The following is a 21,585-nucleotide window of genomic DNA, read 5'->3' as shown; positions in this document are numbered from 1 at the left end:
CAGTTCAGAGCGTTGGACAAACTTGGACAGAGGAGGCTGAAATCCTGACTACGCATTTATTTGTTTGCTGAGTGAAAGGAACTGCTAATCACCAGCAGTGACAGCTCACTGTTACTTGGCATGTGAAAGGTGAACTACACAATATTTTTATTTTAAAGATCAGTTTAAAACTATGTTAAAACCTGGCAGAGTAAATGGAACTACTGCCTCTTCTGATGTCTTTAATGAAGTTTAAGTGTTTGCCCTTTGTTAATGGCATAATATATTGCCCTTTAATTTAACCCAGTGAAGCAAAAGATAGTGATCCATCAAATATATGTCACAGACCCATTTGTGTTCTTCTGAGTGTAAAGTAGTTGTTTCATTGGAAATTTAGGCCCAAAATATTCATATTCAGACTGCCCTAGTTCCCAGAGCCCTGAACCCAACTACTCTTCAACACTGTATTCTTGTCCAAGACGTACAAGGAGGCAACAGAGACTCTCATATATTCCTTGGCACTGGTCCCCCCCCAAGCCCAACGTCAGGCCCACAAATTTATACGACGCACCAATGGTAATGCCACGAATGTCTGTACAGAGATGAGGATAAGTAATTAAAGGCGCTGCTCAGGTCCCACAGGAGCGTGGCGCCGAGGTACCTGAGCAAGCAGAGAATTTACAGCCCGAGGTCAAAGGTCAGGGTCGCACTGGGGTAATATGAGGTAGAGAGGCCGCCACTGGGGGAATAATGAGGCCTCTCTTGAGGGGGGGGTCAACAGTTTCAGACAGAGACAACAGTCATAATTTCCAAAAGAAATGATGGAAATAATGGAGTCAATATTAGGATATTTTACAGAGTGTGAACCAGCGCCAGTGTATATTGTTGTTAAGTTCAGGTAATTACTACATCCCGGCCTCCTGCTGTTTCCACGAACAGTACCTGCACATGTATCACTTAACCAGCAGCAGCTGGACTCAGCCTGAGCCTGGTTTGGATGCAGAACAGCAAAGTTCAGGGACAAGATGTGCCTGATTACTGATACACTATGTATCTCTTTGTGCAGATAGGGGATCCAACATGATCACATAATTGGTAGAATTAGTAGAAATGAACCTACCTTATCACAGTTTACCAACAATTTGTTTTACACAACTTTATGGACTGACAACCCTTAAAGTTTGATATACAACTAATTTGCATCAATAAAATGCCGCCAGCATTATATCGGTTTATCAATGCTAAAAGGACATTTATATCTGCCAGCTGTTAAAATGCTGCCAATGCAAAATAGTCATACTGAACAGATTTACAAAACGTTCACTGTGAACTAATTTCATTTTTTATTCCTGACAATATCTGCTCTCCTGGCAGCAGAAGTACTAATAATACTTTATGTTCAGGCAACTCAAGGCATGGAAATATTGTTGGCTTGGTTAAATCCTTGAGCTTTTCTAAAATATAGAATATTTCACCAAAATCTTTCCCTAACCATAACCAAATGTTTGAGTAGCCAAAAACGTAACCTTGGTCACTGGCAATAAAGTCCTGTGCTTTGAATGCCAAACCTTCTTAGACGACCACTTACTGTGCAATAACCCGGCAGTAAACATATGTATTAATGTTAATGTTAAGTGCTTTGTTTAATGACAAAGGAGTTGATACAATGTAAAAAAACTAAATATCTTGTTTTGTGTATTTTAGTCACTCTGTTGGTAATAACTCCTGGTCACTATGCTGAAGCAGTTTCAGTGTAATTAGCATGATTGTGATGACTTTATACACATTTGACCCTTACCTCATTAATGAGCTTTGCTGTTTGTGACTGATGCTGCAGCGATTAAGTCTGTGAAAACGTCAAGGCAGCTAAACAAGTGGGTCAAATTAAGATAAATACCATAAGCATTATGTCTTGAGTGTAATGGAGGTGTAATGACCATCATTTTTACAATTGCAGTTTTAGTGATTAGAGGAGATCACTTACAGTAAGTCCCTGATATACAGTAGTCCAAAACCGATGCATTCACCGACAGTGGGAATAAATGCGGTTCTATGTATACCACTTTGGATCGCCATGCATGCGACACGTTGCACAGACGCACACTTAAAATCCAACAGGCAACTTCTCGGCAACAACTTTGGCCGTGTTGACCTGAGCAGTCGTCTAAATTAACGTTATGTAGACCCTTGCAGCTATGCAGACGTGCAAAATATAGCTTTGTTTTCGCAGAGGTACAGGGAAGTAGACATGGGCCATGGGCCGGCTTCAAGGTAAACCGCGGTTTGAAAAAGTCAGTTTCAAAAGCACACAAATTTTCCGTCATACCATTCCTGTAGAATGAGCTGTTGTTTATGACAGAAAGTGCAGTTTTGTATTTCATCTCCCTGCCAAGTGCAGTGTTTAAAAATAAAACACCTTGTGTTCAATGGGAAAAAAAGTTTGAAAATAGTACATTTTAAAGTTGTAATTGGAATACCGCAATACCGTGAAACTATGATATTTTTTGCTGAAGGTTATCATACCGTCAGGTTCTTATACCGGCCCACGCCTACAGGGAGGGCACGTAGCACCCGCCTGAATGTGCTGGTGTGGGTTTGTTTCTTAAGATTCTTAAGAAGGTCTTAAACAGAAGTCTTTTTGGGGTCTCTATTATTTCATTTGAAATATTTTTCAGCTGGATTACATCCATTACATTTATACTCACAGTACATCAAAAGAACAGCAAAAAACATTCATCAAGCGTACAAAAAAACTTAAACTATAAAAAAGTGTATGAGCTTTTCTTTCAATTAGACAGTTGTCTGCTTATTTACTGTAGGTATTGGTTTGCTGTTGTAAAGGGTATAAAAAGAGGGTCTTATGGAAAAGAATTTACATGTTCATGTACTTAAATTTTTTTTGTTCACATCATTTCTCTATCTTTGAACACATTTCCCCATTGTTTTGTGTTCCACCACATCCCTGGTAATAAAAAAAACAAAAAAAACTCATATTAGGTCTTTGTGGTCTTGGGCCATAAACTTTAACCTCCCAATCACGGAAACCTGCTCCTCTGACCTCATAGTGTGGTAATGCAATAACAAAAACATCATACATAAAACAGCCCCATGCATGCATCGCCGGAGCACCTGTTGGAGACACGGTCGCGTGCAAAAAGCATGGATCGCGTTCAAAAGCGGCTTAATCAAGTACACAGATGCAGTGGTTTATTATCTGAAATGATACTTGGCGATGAAGCCATTCATCACATTTGTTGAAAATTAATTTTTTGCAAAAGTCAAACCTTTTATTAAATAGTGCCGTGACGTTGTGCAGATTCCACATATGGCTCCCAGAACTCTTCACACGACTTTACATAGGTGTTACCACATTACATGGCAGCACTACAGACGAGTGTTAACGTGTGCCAAAATAAACATTGTGGTTTGATTAATGCCGAGGTGATATATTGTTAAAGCCGACGGCTCATACAGTAACGCCGCCGCCTGCTTACTGTGCCAGAGTGTTGGTGCGGATACAACGCACGATGCAAGCTGCAGATGGCTCTCATTGAAAAGTGACAACAAAAAGTATTAACATGACTATAATCTGTTTTGGCAAGATGTCTGGACGTTCTTTCCCATGACAACAGTTTGTTGCAAAGTGGCCCAAAATGAGCCCAAACCAAGTGTTACTCTAAGGTCACACTTGATGTGCTAAATGCCATTGTTAGATGCAAAGTTTATTGATACTTTACTCTACACTTTACTTTCTGTTTCCTGTTTATTCTGCCTAAATGGTGGTCAAGGCAGTAGACAAACCTGATTAAATGAGCGTGTTGAACAGTGCACACTTGTAAATAATGAATTGAATCAGCTTTCCTATATAATAAAGGCCTAAAATGCCCAAAGAAAATGTAAAAAAAAAAAAGGTGTGGCAAGGTTTTGCACATTTTGATGTAAATAAGTCCTGGATGTAATTAATGTAATTTCCACTCATCCAATTTTAAGGTATAGATTCCCTGTTCAGCAATATAAAAATATAGCAATGAGTAACTCATTGGGTCTACATTTCTGACAATTCTGATGAGCTGGAAATGACAGAAAAAGAACTGTAGTATGAATAACTGGCCTAAATAATATATGGATTTATCAATTTAATTTATTAAGCAAGCAGCTAATGCAAAATAAATAAAAACATATTACAAATTACAGACACTGATTACAGAACTGTCGCTCGTAGTCTCCTCATGATAAATGGATTTGGCTGAAATGAACCAGACAGATTACTTGATTAGCTTTTGGTGCCGATGCGGATGTGATCAGCACATTTTAACTATCCGTTTCTGTTTGTTTGTTTAATGGTGATACATTTATGTACTGATGAGAAAGTCAGGCGTTCAGGCCTTTCCAAGTCGTTGGCTGAACAAAACTGCACTCATACGCTGTTTTGTCAGTAAATCAAACCCAGAGGACAAACAATAAATAAACAAACTTTTATGGAAGCTGCTGCTTTGGAGAAGCATTCGGTGTTGATGGAGGTTTGTTCTCTGCTGAGCGTCTTCCAGCTGTCTCCCTGTGTTTATCCAGGCAAGGATTATTGAGCGCTGCTTTTTCCCAGCAACACCCTGCCTCACATTCATACCGACATTATACACATTTACACCTGGGTGCCGCCCAGTTCAACCACAGTTTCTATGCTAGAAACTGGAGGAATGAGGTAAAAAACATCTAGCTAAAAGCATTACATGTTTATCTCTTTTGTCCAGATTTTTGCATAAATGGCTCTTAAACACACACAGTCTTTTGCATTTGCACATGTTGACATCTCTTGGTTAAAGCCTTTGTGCCAAGTTATTGTTTGAGCAGGTAAAAACAACAGGCCAGCAGTCAATAGCAGGAAACGAAGGCCTGGCCGGCCTCGCAGCACACAGTTTTTCAACAGCGGAAGCAATATTAAGCACATGAAGTCGTAGAGTTATATTTCAGCACAATATTTGTCGAGTCAAATTGGCCAGACAAATGCTCTCCTTTATCACAAAGCCAAGAACGGCACAGCCTTCCAAGAACTTATGAGATAAACATTAACGGTTACTTGGTGCACAGTACAATTTGGAGATGCTCTGTTTCACACACTTTATCAGCCAACATACGGTGATGCTTTCATAGTTCTCTCAGTATCTAACTGATGACTCTAGCAGGAGTCAAATTCCAAAGAACCCTGAGTCACACAAGTTATAAACAATGTAGTTTTCAGTCTTATGCAGTGTCCTTATTTAGGATCCTAGTGGCCCCATACTGCTGGCCTGGTGTTATCAGTACCTTCTTTCTGACCTAAGCAGGGAGAAAAGGCCGTTATCTGGGTGGTTGAAATCTTTCTAGGCTTATTCTTGTAGCACCTAATGTAAATATCCTTTAGGCAGGGAAGGGCTCCACCTATTGTGTGATTAGTTGAACAAATGGCTCTCTGCAGGGCCTTGCAGACCTGTTAGGTGCTGTTTCCGTACCAGGCAGTTATGTTTCCTGTCAGGACGCTCCTGATGATGCAGGAGCAGAAATTCCTCAGTTTTGAGGGGATACCTGGAATTTCCTAAGGCTTTTGAGGTGAAAGACTCTCTGTTTTGCCTTTCTCATCATTGAGAGACTATGCAGCACCCAGTTCAGGCCCTCAGGGGTGTGCACAACACAAAACTACTCCAATCAAACAATTCCTGCGTTCAATCCTTTTTGTACCCAAATCTAGAGAAAAATGACAGTTTGTATGTCTTTATAAAAACAACTGTTTAGGACTGACTGACTAGTGGCTGGATTGAGAATGTTGGTTGTGATGTTTAGAATGACACTGCCCAAATAATACTTCACTGTACAGTTTTTTATACAGTTATTTAATAAATATAACAATTAGGACACTTTTAAAATGTATTTGCGTTCAAATAATTTGGATGGGAGGAGTGGTGGGGGTATTTTAGTCACTTGATGCATATTGATAAAGGTATGAAATGAAGTACTCCATTGGTATCGGTATCATGTTAAAGGTGTTGGTAATGGGATTGTAATTTTTTAAAATGATAACCAGCCCTAAGGAAAATCTATTATGGATTGTAAATAATCAAATATGATATAATAATCAATTTGGTGACCATATATATCCTACTCTTTGTCATATTGGCCATTTGCCTGATGAAATGTTGTCTTTTTCCATCTTGTAAAACTTTAGGGAGCTATAATTTAGTGTGTGGACACTGAATTTAGATAATATAATCCACTTAGATATGATCTCATCTTTTTCAGTCCTGCAATTGTCCCGGTTGAATTTTCCATTTTGGTCTGGCAGCCCTCAGATTAGCGAGGCCCCTCGCTCCTCTGTGAAACTACTTCCTGTTGTCAGACAGACAGTTGCTCTCTGTTTTCTGAATCCACAATGACACCAGCATGGAGGAAGCTCTAAATGAGAAATTGATGAATGTCGGTTGCATTTTGAGTGTGATGTTCGCCATCTTGTTAATTGTGCTTTCATCACGCCAGAAAGGCGCTGATTACACACACACACACACTAAATGTGAGTGTAACTCTCAGCACTTCAGCTGGCTACAGGAGGCCCTGCCCCGACTTTACGTTTGTGTTTTGGCTACGAGGCCGGATTGAAACTCTGCAACCATTCCAACTTCACATTGTTTATGTCCTTGTGCTACTACGTATGCACTGATGTTTAGGCTGAGCTGAAAGATTTCTTTATTTTCCTTCAGACCTTGCCACAGTAGTCTTGAATACCTTCATGGCTCTTTAAATCCGACGGGTGTAAAAACTGAACGTCAGTCATTGAAGTGTGCAGTCCGAGGAAGCAGATCTACTCTCGATACGTCAACATTCTCCAGTTGGGCGTTGGCGTCTTAAGCTTTGTGGATAGGAAACTCTACTAAAATCTAATCAAAATGTTCATATAATAAATCCACATCCCCGCTCCCACGCATTGATCGACTGTAAGGCACCAGGTGCAGTAGCGTTATAACAGGCGTGAAATGAGTCCTTTGCGGCAAAGGTTTGGAATGACCATTCTGACGGTCATGCAATAGTCTTGATGGCGAAGAAAATATAGCACATGGTTTTATTCTTGGATTTCATCCTGATCGCTACCACAAGTGCTAATTAAATGGTTATCTGAGTGCCCCGTTTCATTTTAATTCCATCATTTCCATTTGATTTGGAACACATGGTCGAGGTATTTGTTCTTTTTTCACCAGTACGAGAAAAAAAAGAGACCAGCCGGACTTCTCCGGAGCTCAGTGCAAAAGTCCTTATTTACACTTTCTAAGTGACAAAAGTGTATTTTCTTTGGGAAAGTGTGTCCATCCGGGTGTCACCAAATAGACCAGGCTGTTAACACGTTAGACGTTTATGAGACACAAATAAATAGAGTGTAAGGGATCTGCGTCTGACAGAGGAAGTAGTTGAGTTAATCACATCTAGCTGCTGTTGCTGCTCCTATAGAACTGTCTTTGAAACCCCTGCTAGTTTCCAACAAAAAAATAAAAAAAGACCTGAACCAAAACTGACAGATTGCCTTTTATTGGCATCGTCTTGATGACCGTGTTGTGTAACTCTCGTCTGGTAAACTCTACATGTGAGCACAGGTCATAACCATACTCATCCTTCTCAGTCTGTCTCACTTCATAAATCCTTCAGTTTTGTGGTGTAGGTTTGGGAAGACAATAATATGTTGAAAGAGAGTGGTGCCAAGTGGTTTACGGCTGTCTGTCGTCAGTGATTTTAATAGACCAGACGGTGACAGGTGACAGTGAAATATGCAAGGAATACTTCCTTTTGTTATTTTCTAGAACACAGATGTAGAAAATAATATAAAATTAATTGAAGGTAACAGATGTAATAGCATGCAATTACCAAGGTAATAACTAGGAAAAGGGTTTCATGATAACATATGTATATCCAAGTAATGGTAATATAGATATATTCATTTTGTAATAACATGATAATATTATATATGTTTTCACAGTATTATAGGCTACTATCAGCCTTCAAATTAGATAAAACTTCTCGAAATGTAAAATTGGTAATTACCATATTATAATGCTGAAATGTCACCCTTTGTCTTCCAAGCATTTCCCTTTTGCTTTAAGATAATACTTAACAAATTATATAATTAATCTTGTGACGTCTTACCTTCTTAATTTAATGAAACAATCATTTCTTAAATCATTTTAAATGATTAAAATCTACTCTTTAATCATCAGTTTTTGGGTATTTACAATTTTATTTCAAAATGCCCTTTTTCAAAATATTTCATAATGGCATTATTCTCAATTACACTTTTATTTGTCATTTTTTGTAATGACAGTGGCGTCCCTAAACCTTTCCCTCTGCCTATTTTAAACTAGCAAGCTAAACAAATGCTACCAAATTTAACCTCTTAGCTCGAAAAACAACACCAACAAAGGGTTTGTGAAGCAACCAATTACAGCCTGCTGCTGTTAACACAGACACACATGTACTTCTAGTACATTTAGCAGGTCAAAATGACAATTTTCTCTCAAAACATTCTCAACAGCTTCAATTGTATTTAGTAATTTGTGCTAATCTGCAAATGTTAGCATGCTAACACGCTAAATTAAGATGGATACACCTGCTAAACACAAACAAGTTGTCATGTTGAGCATGTTAGCATTCTTAGGTATAGCCTTACAGAACTGTTAGCATGAATGTAGACTATGTCTTTGTCTTGTAGATGTAGTTTGTTTAGGTATTGTACATAATCAGATTTTTTTTGGGGGGCTAAAACCATCTGTAATCTGTAACTTAGTTTGCTGGATTAGCCTGACACCACTTTTTCTCTCTCTCTGTAGTACAGGCTCTTTGCCTTTTTAGGGAAGAGTATATTTAGGTTTTTTGTCTTTGTTTTATTTCATTTGACATTGCATAATTTAAATAGGATGTTGAGTGAGATGCAGTTGTTGGGTGATACAGGGGAAAAGAATGATGTGTGAATGCAGCTTGTATTTTAACAGAGGAGAGAAACCAAAGGCAACACAGACTATTTTCCAGTGGCTCAACTCAACCTTTTAATTAACCAAACATTGAATATCCCAAGAAGTTCATCAATCAAAGACGTCAAAAACCTGAGAAAAGTCAACTCTGTCCAAATCAAACACGGCCAGAGGAATCTCCCTCAAAGTTCATCCAGAGAGTAAATGGAATCCAAGGTGTTTCATGTGGTCGTGTGTGTGTCCGTATGTGTGTTTGAAAGTCAGTCAACGCTTAAACGCAGCTACTACAGCCATCTAGTGAACAGAAAGAGGGTGAATATGGTGATTATGTAAAGCTACAGTCTTTGCAGTTACAAGTGAAGAAATGTGAAATGTCTGATGACAAATTCGACATGTTGTTTACTGTAGCAGGAATATTTCATCTCATTATTGTAAGATGAAACCTTTTCCTTTGCCAATCCACTGACACACTCATGCAATGTCTTATAAGCGATGGTTTTACAACCGATTGGTTTTTATACTTCCTGGCTTGCAGGGAGAGAGTGGGTGAGTACAAAGGCGGTGGGGGGGACGTTCCGTTCCCACAAGCATACCAACTTCAAATCAGAATCACACTGATAATTACCTTTTTATATGACCTTGCAACCATTCAAAATGACAGTGATGGATTACTACCAATAAACAAAAATCACACAGCCCACAAAATCCTTTATTTGAATAAAACAGAATATCCCCACCAGTAGCTCTCAAGCATTTACAACATTGTGCGTCTATTCCCGAAAGCTTAAATACTGCAGACACGACTTTCTAAAACAGATCAGATTCAGAACAAATCCTAATGAAGGATATTTTCACTTACTTGATATATTGTATATTTCCCCTGCAATACACACTACAGTACATCTACTAGTGTCATTGAGAGAAGATGAAAAGTATAAATATCAGTCACATTCAGTATTTTACATGAATGATTCCAAATTGAATGAAAGATGTAATGTCTTGTACTACACTGAAGATTTTTCTGATATTACACAAACACATGCGGTAAAAGGATCAGTAGCGACGTGGCCTGTGCCATTGGTTATTGGTTGGATTTAACATGTAATTCAGCAAAGTTGGGCATACACTGTGCTCGCCACATATATTTTATGTAAATACATTTTGTAGTTCCATGTTTTTGGTTATATTAAACAATAAGCCTATTCCACATTGAATAAATGAACAACGTTGTACCAGACCAAAATTTAAAGCTTTAGTGCGTACGATTTTGATATTAAAAAACATCCGTTACATTCAAGCCACTGCCAAAGAAGTTATTACAAAGCTGATTAAGACTTTCAGCTCCACTCAACTCTCTCTGGATTTCCCAGTGTGACCATGTTCAGAAGATTGTGTCGTCCGGGGACTGTCCTGTGCAGAAACTCAATCGAAGATAATTACCTCGTCCGAAGAGTCCATCATGTTTTAATAATCTTCTGTGTCCTCCTTTGCTACTAGCAACTTACCACTTAAGACTTGTATCATGTCATGTGCAGACAGTTTTGTTGTCAATAACTACACACTGTAGCTTTAATTCAATTTAGTATTTATTCATGTCAACACAGCTGATAGAAATTTGCCTCAATGCAACTCTTAAAAAAAGACAAATCAATAAATAAAATAATATAAATACGGTTGAATCCATTGAACAGTTGTTGAGCAGTGATATAGTCGAGTCACCAACTGTCGAGTCTGAGTCAATTCTCGAGTCCCCAGTGGTCAAGTCCGAATCACCAAAGAAGAGTCTGAGTCGAGAGAGTCCAGAGAAAAGGGACTTGAGTCAGACTATTGAGTATTCCATTACTGTCGATCACACATAACAAGAAGTAAGAAACTTCATCCTAGTTAGATTTCATAAATCCTTGAGTCCAAGTCATCCGTGCGAGAGTCCAAGGTGAGTCACAAGCCCAGAGTGACTCAAGTCGGACTTGAGTCCAGGACTACAGTACTCCATCACTAGTGTGACTGATATATTTTAGTCTGGAAGTGATGGATCAGCCGACAGACGGGTTCAACACTGGCTTCTCCGGAGGCTAAAAATGACACCAGTTTGACACTGTTTACAATCACTAAGGATAATGTTAATCTTTAAGGCAGTTTTAGAAATCATGAGTCCATTACTTCTAAGATTTAGGGAATAATTAGTATGATGTTCTTAGCAGCATCATTAATGGACTAAACTGTAAAAGGATAAAACCCAGAGGCCACACATATCATCACTGTGTATAATGCAGCTCTCCTCTCTCCTCATCAGTGAACGCTTAACATGTAAAAAAAAAATAAAGGGAATATTGGGGTATGAAGGGCTCATATTTTTTAATCTTTGCAAATTGGAAGACAGAAATTCCTTAAGGATTTTTGCTCTCTGTAAACTCAGATCATTTTCATCTTAATTTACAGCTCATGGTAGAAAGAGCCCACCTCAAGGAAATAAAGTATGTGTGGGAAGAACAGGAGAAAGCTATCCATAGATGGGTGCGTGAGTGCTACAGTACTCTTGGCTCTTGGTTTGTCTTATTTCTTCTTGTTTGGCTGAGTAGATTAGAGCAAGGGTTGAAAACTCTCATGACTTCATAAAGAATGTGATATTGTTTGGCATTACGACTGGACCATCGCAACATGATCTCCAGTTAACTACTGTGCAGCTAGTGGGGGGCCAAGGCCCCTTGCCACTTTCTACCCCCCTACTTCCGTCAATCTTGCTGGGACCATACGAATCTTTGAACTTATATTTTGATCTCGATTACCCACCTGTAAAGTTTTTTGACTGTATCGTGCACGGTTGTGACGTGAGAATAATTTAAAAGGTGCTATGCTACAGTGGCTTTTAAAAGTGTTTGCTTTAAAATAAAATAAAGTATTTTTCTGTGAGAAGAAAGGCGTGACCTGTAACATCTGGATGTTTTAGCTGGAATACCTCCAGCAACATTTTGCCTCATAAACACATTTGCTGACAAGTTCACTGATTTAAAGCGTCCAATGGGAATCCTCAGGAAAAACACATTTCTTCCAAGAAAATGCGAGAGATGGTCTAAGTTAGTAGGCACTCTGCTACCTGCTTCTTTGGCAGCAGCATGTTGAGATTAGTCATTCACGTTTGTCACCGCTGGCACTTCTCAACTTTTACCAAAGTGTGACATCATGCACATGGAAATTAAACCCAACAACCATATCGGCCATAGCCAATTAACTCCTGAATGTTTTGACCAGAACAGCAATAAATATGTAATGTTGGAACCCATTTTATGTTCCATTTTGTATGAAGTCATGTCTCTTTACAGATGGATCCCTGCTGTTTATCTCACTTTAAAATCATGGCACCATTTTGTAATCTGATGGAGATTTCCTCTAGTACATATGTAAGTTTGTTATGCTACTTTTTCCCTGACTATTAAATGTGTAATCAAATATTAATCAACCATAACAGCTGTGATTTATGACATTTCAAGCAGAATTAAGGCAGATTAGGTGCTATTTTTGTTGTGTATTGTGTATTTCACCGCAAGAGTTCAACAAATCTGACAATGATTCATGCTTTTTTCCCGACCAAGGCAAACACCTTAAAATAAAAATATTTTCAAGTATATAGCACAGCACTTAATTTAGTGGCACAGTGTGGGCTTGTAAAATCAGCTGAATCCACCTGGCCGAGAGTTTTACAGTCTCAGTGCTTCAACTCTTTAAATGTTTTCTTATGCTTTTACAACTTAGACCTGACAAGAAATTACTGCACCTTAGGTAAAAATAATTAGCACTAAGGAGTTAGAAACAGACGTTCTTCACCCATCCCTCACACTAACATGATAACTCCGACAGTACCCGCTAAAGTTTCGGATGTTTTAACCCTTGAACTTGTGTTGATTGACATGCCAATCAAAACCCAACTGTTGCACACAGTAAAGTGTAAAGATTTGTGCAGTGATTTCTGCATTCTCCTTTACGAAGTGACATTCTTCATCAATTAGCAGCAGTTAATATTGTCTTTGGTTACGTTTAGTTCCACTTCCTGTCAATGAGCTTACAGGCAAACAACAGGAAGGTGTTTTCACCTGCTAAAATCCAATACATTAAATTAAAAATTGGGCTAGTTGAGTTTTTCCTAGAACTAAAAGTGATATTTTCAAAATGATTATGAATAATTTAGAATATGGCTTATTGTCTGTTCATTCCTTCACCTCATTGCTGCATCTGGGAGCTGGAGAAAAAGTTTTCCCTCTCACACTTTCTTTCCTTCTTTTAATGGTTAGTTTCTTAGCCTAGAAATCTAGACGCGCCCTAGCGGCAGCAAATGGAGTTTGCAGCTAGGGTCGGTCTAGCAACTCTCCGTGGGCTTGAGAGCTGGAAAAAACTAATTCTGGTTTGGCCAATCACATGGAGTATAGAGTCTGTGGGCGGGCTTCACATCAGGACGGCAGAGTTGCGACGATTTCGCGTGAATTCCCTGCTATTTGAAAACAAAGAAGATGGCTGCTGCTGTAGGCGAACAGCGGTCTTTGAATCGGCTTTGGCGCGACTCTGGAATACTTGGACCTAAGCACCAAAGTCATTCTTAAAAAAGGAATTTTGCTGAGTTTTGCCAACCGGATATGGCAAAAATTGCCCTGGTTGGTTGTAGCGCTATGCGTGCAAAGGCAATTTGAAAGACAACCGTTTATCCCGCCTCTTGGATTGAGCCCTGACTATGCTTCCCAAGCATACAAGCCAGACCCACATCTTGATGTGGGTCTGGCTAGTCAGGCTGTTAGTTTCTAGATTTTTCATCAGACTGCAACATTGTGTACATTGATTTCTATCACGTTCAGCTCCAGTGGCCAATTTCATACAGTGAGCATTTGACTAATCACTGTATTACAACATGAACAGGGAAAACCTTTGGTTCAGTGTTCAAACTGATGCTTTACAGAGCTCATAGTTTGTAACTGCCCTAAAAAAATATGTTGTAATATGTAACTTTAAACCTGAGAAATACTTATCCCAAAGAAAAACAAAACTACACATTCAGAGGTTTCACAGCCAATAAATGACTTTTGGACCGTATTTCTTTCATCAAGAACAACTGAAACTGTTTTTCTAGCAACTGAGCTGAAAATAAATCAACCTGATCTAATCAACAGAATATAGAATGTAGGGGCTTTCCACTGCAAAGTCCTGTAAGCACATTATTGTACCTAAATAAAGATGTATTGCACTGAAGGTGAATAGTGATGATAAATTGCTTTGCTTTAAACAGTCGCGCCTAAACAACACATCATTTCACAGTATGTTTATACGCTGCACTATTTTAAAGAACGTCATAGCACTGATCAAAACTAATTTCATGTTGAAAGGCATGAGTGTAAAGATGTAAAAATACAGATGACACAACATCAAAAAGCCTGAAATAAAACCTAAAGTTGTTTGAATTTTAAAGCTGGGTCGCTATAAATTATAAAGAACCCAGCTGTTATCACAGGTAGTATATCAAAGTTCAAGGTCCAACTCTGTTTGTCCCAAACATGGCCGATTGCTTTTGCAGAAAAGTACTAAAAAATTTGAAACGCACAGAATGACACAGCATCTACAGATGTCGATATTACACATGGCATCCTGTAAAAGAGAAACACAACAAAACAGAAGTTGCCATAAAACCATGTAGTTGTGTTTTCTAGGATGTAGCTTTGGCAGCAGTGTTGTTTACCATAGAGTGCAGTTCCTGTCAAGTATTTGAATTAAGCATACTTTAGTAGTATTTATTTCACTTAATCGAGAATGAGACACACGTGGAATAATAGGCAGTGGCAATTACATGGAGCACTCGGCCCGTGTTCATCTGAAAAAAACAGGGAGGAGAAAAACAAAATGGGGAGAAAAAATGGAGGGTAGCATAACCACAGTGATTAGTATGAAGCACATCTGTAGCCTTTTTTAATAAGCAGACCTAAAATAATTGCCCTGTGCATTGTTTATATACTGCCCACCGCCTGCCAAGCAGCAACTGGCTGCCCAATGCCTTAATAACCTGTACTTATTTTATGAACACTTAATTTGAAAATAACACCATTAAAAAGCTTTGTTGGTGCATTTAAGCCGGCGTGCTGGTGGCCCCTGATTTGGATGTCTGCAATAACTGAGCTGTAACTTTTCTTTAGCTCCATTCATTGGCTATAATTATTAACTTTTTTGGATCAAACGTCATGGAAATCAACTGCAATTATTTATCAGTTCAAGCCACGGGCGTCACGTAGTAATTTACGGGGCAGAGCGTCCAGTAAATAAACTAATTTAATACAGGACCACACCTGGGAAAGTAATTAAGACTCGTTTCTGCGAGATTTCAAGATAAAAATGATTTTTCTGTAACAAACCAAACATTTCTTTCTACATTTCACTCCTTTCCACATGACGTCTTGTTTCGTTCTGCACAACATTTTTTAAATTACTTTTGAAAACCTGCTGTACAAACAAAGTTCATCATCATCATTATTATTATTATTATTATTATTATTTCTTCATCTGGGGAGTAGTTAGCGCAAAGCAGTGTTTGTGTATACTGATGTGTTTCTTCAGGCCTTATAACCTAAATACACTCATTGGACTCCTGCTGTATTTATTTTGTCATCGCACCCTTTGTTCATGAGGGACGTCTGCTGTGGAGTTCAGGACAAGTGGTCAGGAATTTGAAACTGGAGTCGCCTACGTTATTCCTCCTCAGTCGACACGTTGCCATGTGCAGCGAGTTTGTCTAAGTTCCCCTATGAAACATGGCCTAAATGTTGGGGGAAAGAGCACAGGGGGAGTCATGCTTTGCCGTGTTCAGGTATACAGAGAGAGTGATGTTATTGTATGCCGATGCCTCCAAGCAAATACCATTCTGTCTGAAGGTCTCATTAAGGACACCAGGAGGTAAAAGAGTGCGGCTCCAAACATTGAATTCAGTTACCGTAAAGCAGAAATCAAGAACATGTTTGAGTCTGCTGCTGCTGAATGTTTCACGGCTGCTCAGGGGTTTAGCTGCTGTTTTTGTAGCACAGGCATCCAACCACCCAAAGCGGTTCAAATTTTCACCTGTTACCTCCATCCATCCATCCATCCATCCATCCATCTTCGTCCACTTATCCGGTATCGGGTCACGGGGGCAGCAGCTCCAGCAGGGGACCCCAAATGTCCCTTTCCCGAACCACACTAACCAGCTCCGACTGGGGGATCCCGTGGGGTTCCCAGGCCAGGTTGGAGATATAATCCCTCCACCTAGTCCTAGGCCTCCTCCCACCTGCTACCTGTGCTTTAGAATAGACCGCTGTAGACACTGAGGAAAAATACCAAGCCTGCAAATTCAACAAAGAAAAGACAAGAAATGGAATTTATACACAGAGCCTTTTAATTAGGTGAGATTGTAGCTTTCTTTTATACAGAACTGAAATAGGATGTAAGGAATAAGAAACACACAATGAGATGTCATAGACGTGGTGTAGGTGAAGAAGCCATTTTTTTAAGCTGTAGTGCGTAGTAGTGACAACAAAACTGTCCGTGCGGCCACATGATACAAGCCTTCCGTGATCACGCAGCATTGAGTACAAATTAGGCCTACTTGCGTGTTACTATTTAGTTATTCTAATTTAATCTTTCACTAACCTCGCAAAATAATAACTGCCACGGTTGCAAATGCATAACTATGATATAATTTCTACTTTGACAAATTTTAATGAATACAGGATTTTCAGCAGTGACCTGGGATAGCAGTTATTGTTACATGGGAGCAGCTGCTCTTTTACTTCAGTCTCATGCCAATGAGCATGTCTAATGGAGCCATGCTAGGGGTGCCCTGCTCAAGAGCACTTGAAGGGTGAAGAAACAGGGGGTATTGTTGCTTTACCAGCTGCTTCATGCATTCAAACAGGCCTTCTCCTGACGACAAGGCCACTTCTCTCACTGTCAGGCCTTTGTGCCTCATGGAGAAGTACTCTACCAGAGATCTAAATGTAAATACCTCTCTTGTTAGTTTTTGCTCAGGCAAAGGGCCTTTAACAGGAACTCCAGCTGTGCTAGCTTGCCATTAGGCCCTGGCAAAACGAAAAGACATAATTCAGATTATTAAATCAGTCAGGAAGGGGTGGAAGATTGTCAGAAACACTGCAAATATTACACAACTCTGCAATAGCTCCCTAATTGAATCTGTCAGTGTGCCCTCATCTGGCTATTACACACATTTAACTCTTTGTTCAGGGTAAAATGTAGACTCCCAAGATGAACTTTAGCCGGTAACCATTTAATGTTAACGTTCGCCTTTTCACACATTGACACAAAGCCCTACTGTTTTACACTGTACAGTACTGAAACACTGAGACATTTTAAGTAGGTTTTATGAATATTTTCCATTGGTGTGAAACATCCGCAGAATACTAAATAACTCAGAGTTGTTTGAATTGCACAGGTGTGGTCAAGGCCTGTCAAGAGAAAACGCTCGGTAGTCTGACTTGGAGATTTACCAAGCATGTTAAACTGTAGCCAGTTTTACAGTCCTAAATGATATGGCCGGCTTGGAAAATAAGGGAAAGTCAAGGGGTAAGGGGGAGATTTGCCAGTTGAATCCCTTTACAGAAGTGTAGTGCAGACTGTCACTGGCCACTTGCTGAAGACATAACATATTACCCCTGAGGATAAACAGCAGATTGGGATTTCCCTGTCATCTGCACAGCAGCACAGACTCAACAAGCCAACTGCTGGGACGATGAGACAAGAAAGAAGATCCAGTTTGTAGATGGATTGTGTTTCATGGAATGTCAGAGATCAATGAGATTCAGTTTATCCTTCAGGAGTTTCCAGAGATTAATTTGAAATCAAACAAATATTTATGTAATCGGCCTATATTTGGGCCTTCATGCTCTGACTCTAGACTACATGTAGATTATTTTATGTTGTGTTATGTTGTAACATGAGGATTGGAGGTCAGGATTGGGTTGAACTAGCTATGTGAAGCTAGCTACAAGGTAGTTTCAAGCTAGTGGCTTAATAAATTGAGTTGCACCATTGAAACTTTATTTATGATGCTGTTGAATCAAAAGCAGTCAGCATAGCATCACAAGCTGTGACATAGTCTATATCCTTTGCATTCCACTTTGGGATTGCTCCCGTGCAGCAGGAAAATCTACCTGACGCATGTGTTTTCCATTTCCTTCCGCTTTCTGTGAGTTGGAATTTTACCTTTGTTGGACTATTATTGACTCCTCAGGTCTCTGCATGGTAAATAGAGACAGCTAGCTAGACTCACTGTCCAATCTGAGTTTTCTCTCACCATTTTGCAGCGGCTCTTTGCGGAGTTTATCACTGCCCATGACAATTGTCATTGTTTTCAAGAAGTGCCATTAAACCAGAGCATGTTTTTCTCCCATACCTGCTTGCTATGTGGAATAACCAGACCCTCCTTCAGGGTGCTTTGGAGGAGGGTCTGGCAAAGCGAAGCTAGCTGTAAAATAACTTCCAACAAGATTTAGTTCCTTTTCTTGCACCCGGCGCAGCGTGGCGCAAAGCCAGACGCAAGTGCCTTTGCTATTTTAAGACCAATGCAGTCAATTTGCAAACTAGCAAAAGTGGATTTGGACACGCACTTGCGCCATGTGCTTAGATCGTTAAAATAGGGCCCTTACTGTGTGTTTGTGACCAAGGCAAATTTTAGAGGCGGATGCTAAGCAGGTATAATGTTACCATTGCCAACATCATAGTTGGTAGCATAGACGGTTTAGAACCGAGACCCCCCCCAACTCAGAGTAATTTCCTGTGTTTGTGAGACATGTTATCCTCCAAGGCCACGCCTCTTTAGGAGGCTAGTGGAAGGTCCTGAGTGTATTGATTCCAATGGGAGAAGTTAACATGTACACTAATTATGAGCGATTCTTTCACCACATAGTCACCAGTAAGTAAATAATGGACCCATTCTTCACAAGCCACACATCTCCAGAACGTGCTGACACTAAAATGGCATTTTTCAGATGGACAGATCAGCGGAAATTTCACTTTGTCCCGGGCCTGTTTCTGTTTCTGTCTCATGTGTCATCTCTCATATCTCATGTCATCTCTCATCGCAAGATCAACAATGGCAACACAGATAAGTTAACGTCAGCTAACGTTCTCCAATGCCCTAACAAAACTAACGTTTGTAATTCTAAATTTGGCTTTTAGCTGTATAAATATCTAACAGAAAATAATAGATTATGCAAATATAATCCATTCACACGACGTTCACTACACTTCACTCCAACAAGGCCGTGCCCATTTAGTATACAGGAGGTATATACAGTTTCATACCATATATAGAGTAATAGAGAATTTGATCTGGTTAACAGTATTTGCATGATAACATTTGCTAATTAGCTCTGAACACAGGGTATTTATAACTAACTAAAAATAAAGTTTTGTGTGAGTGAGTTATGTACAGTTTATATAAGCATGCTAACTCTAGATTTTCCACTTTGCTCACTTAATAAGCAACATGTCTACATTAGCACTAGTTTGTGTGTTGCATTTAATTAAGTGATGTGTAAATCTTCACTTGGTAAACACTTGTGTTATAACTTGGCTAAGAACTCTTAACTTGATCTTCATCTCCAGATGTCTCAAACTTGCTGGCAACATAAGCACTGTGAGAACAGGACGGCCGCCACTGACCGACAAACTGTCTTGTAACCTTGTAATTTATTTCTCATACACACGCTTGACATCCTCATTGTTTACTTTGAGGTTCGCAGAGAAAGGTTTGGGTGAAACGTTTGGACTCCACGATCAAGGACCACTGCTCTTTGTATTATCTTGCCTGCAAATTACGTTTGATTTATATTCAAACAAAACAGATGTGCTTTATTTGCACTGAGCTTTGACCAGATTTATGGAGCAAACCTAAAACTTGGAGGACATGAACTTTGAGCACAATGTGTTTTGCTGACACATTTTTTTTATATGTATCTTTATTGAAAACCAGAGATGCACCTATATAAATTCACAGAAAAGATACAGGTTCCAGTTTTTTTTTGGTTGTTTGTATTCCCCCCCCCCCTTACAACAGCCACGCATCCCAGAGAGTGAATACAACAAAACAGAAATGACAAATAAAAAAATAAATAAAAAAAACACCATAAGGAGAGAGGATGGCCAGGACTTGCTGACACATTTTATCCAAATAAATCCAGCTTGACATCAAATGGCTTGGCATCAAACAAACATGACTGGATGACATGGATTTTTATAGCTACAGATGCTCGCCATTTACAGGAAATTGTCAAAGAAGAGGACGCTGACTGAGTGCATGCCTTTATCCTCTCCTACCCCATCTGATTATGCATTAATGGACTTGCCCCCCAACGTTGCCATTCACCTTCAACCCCAATTCAAACGAGTTAATTCTGAAAAACGAGTGCTTGGGAATCCATCAGGTTCTGCTAGCTGGAATAAAGAAATTAGGATTAAGCAGCAGTGCAAAGGAGTGAGAGTAAATTATGTCAAATTGGAAACAGGGTCTCTTGAGATTTTAGAACATCTGTTGGGGTGTCAGGTTGATTTAGCTCCAATTAGACCTGCAGTTTACCTCATAAGGCGGTTGCCAAATGTCCCTCTGCTCCCTCCAGGCACTGTCCACTGTTTTCAAACAACCACAGAGCTCAGGCCAAGACTTAATGTGCTCACGCTCACCTTAAACACAACCTTTGCTGTCCCCAAATGCACTTTTCTTTTCCCACAGAACTGCCCTCACATGGGGGACTTCTGTGTCGCTGCAATTTGTGTGTTCAATTTAGTTAGATTAAGTACTAAGATAATGAAGCCTCTTTTCCCACAGGAAAGCTGCTGTTCTGTACTTCATGCTGTGATAACCTCTTTGTACAGTATTTTTTCCATAAAAAAAGCCAATGGAAGCTACATCACGCCAGTAGATATCAAAGGAAATAGATCATCTCAAACGTCAAAACGGCAAACAGCGTCCAAGTATCTATACCGGGTCAACCTGTTTGAAGTGAAGAAATCATTGCAAAAAACACATTTCCTAACACATTTGTGATGTTTCTCTCTTCCTCACGATCGCCTCTGACGTTCAAATTGCATTTGACAGTGAACTTCCGAGACACAGATGTATCGGCCCTGGCCCAAGCAGACGCCGGCTTCAGTGCCAGACGACTGAGCAATCATTTGGAAAACACTGGCAACACCCGGTGTTTTCATTTTCAGCCTGCTTTTTAACCTCTTCGTAAACTTTCAGGGAATCTTTTTTTCCTCGGGGTCCCAGATGACTTTGCACACATTTGTAGCCTTCCTAAAGAATACAAATCGGCCTAGGGTGAGCGTGGCTGACGTGTTTAGACTTCATTGAAGTGCTACTGTCCTTGGGATTTGGAAATTACAGTATGAGTTCAATGAGAACAGCCAGCTCGAGGGATAAGGAAAGGTTATCCCTCACTGACTTCCAAAATGGCTCCCTTGAGACTTGACCTCTGTGTGTTCTGACCTTACGACCCTAAAGCCATAATCTCGGATTGCTTGTTCTTTCTAACTCCTACTGTCTCCATATTTCTTCTCTCCCGTCCCTTCAACTATTTACTCTTTACATCACTTTTATTTTCTCTCCCTC

The 21,585-nt window shown here is 39.6% G+C and overlaps 1 long non-coding RNA gene across 1 annotated transcript; it reads right to left on the bottom strand.

Moving 5' to 3' along the window:
• Positions 1 to 13,221: 13,221 nt before the first annotated feature.
• LOC116697080 (uncharacterized) lies at positions 13,222 to 20,712 on the bottom strand. The gene is made up of 3 exons (XR_004333910.1): positions 20,702 to 20,712; positions 19,866 to 19,871; positions 13,222 to 13,519 (listed from the first exon to the last, which is right to left on the bottom strand). It is a non-coding gene; the product is annotated as an uncharacterized LOC116697080 (long non-coding RNA).
• Between the last annotated feature and the right edge of the window lie 873 nt (positions 20,713 to 21,585).

Source organism: Etheostoma spectabile, chromosome 10 (assembly GCF_008692095.1).
Source record: "Etheostoma spectabile isolate EspeVRDwgs_2016 chromosome 10, UIUC_Espe_1.0, whole genome shotgun sequence".
In the NCBI taxonomy this organism is placed as follows: domain Eukaryota; kingdom Metazoa; phylum Chordata; class Actinopteri; order Perciformes; family Percidae; genus Etheostoma; species Etheostoma spectabile.
This window is presented reverse-complemented; position numbering and strand designations above follow the sequence as displayed.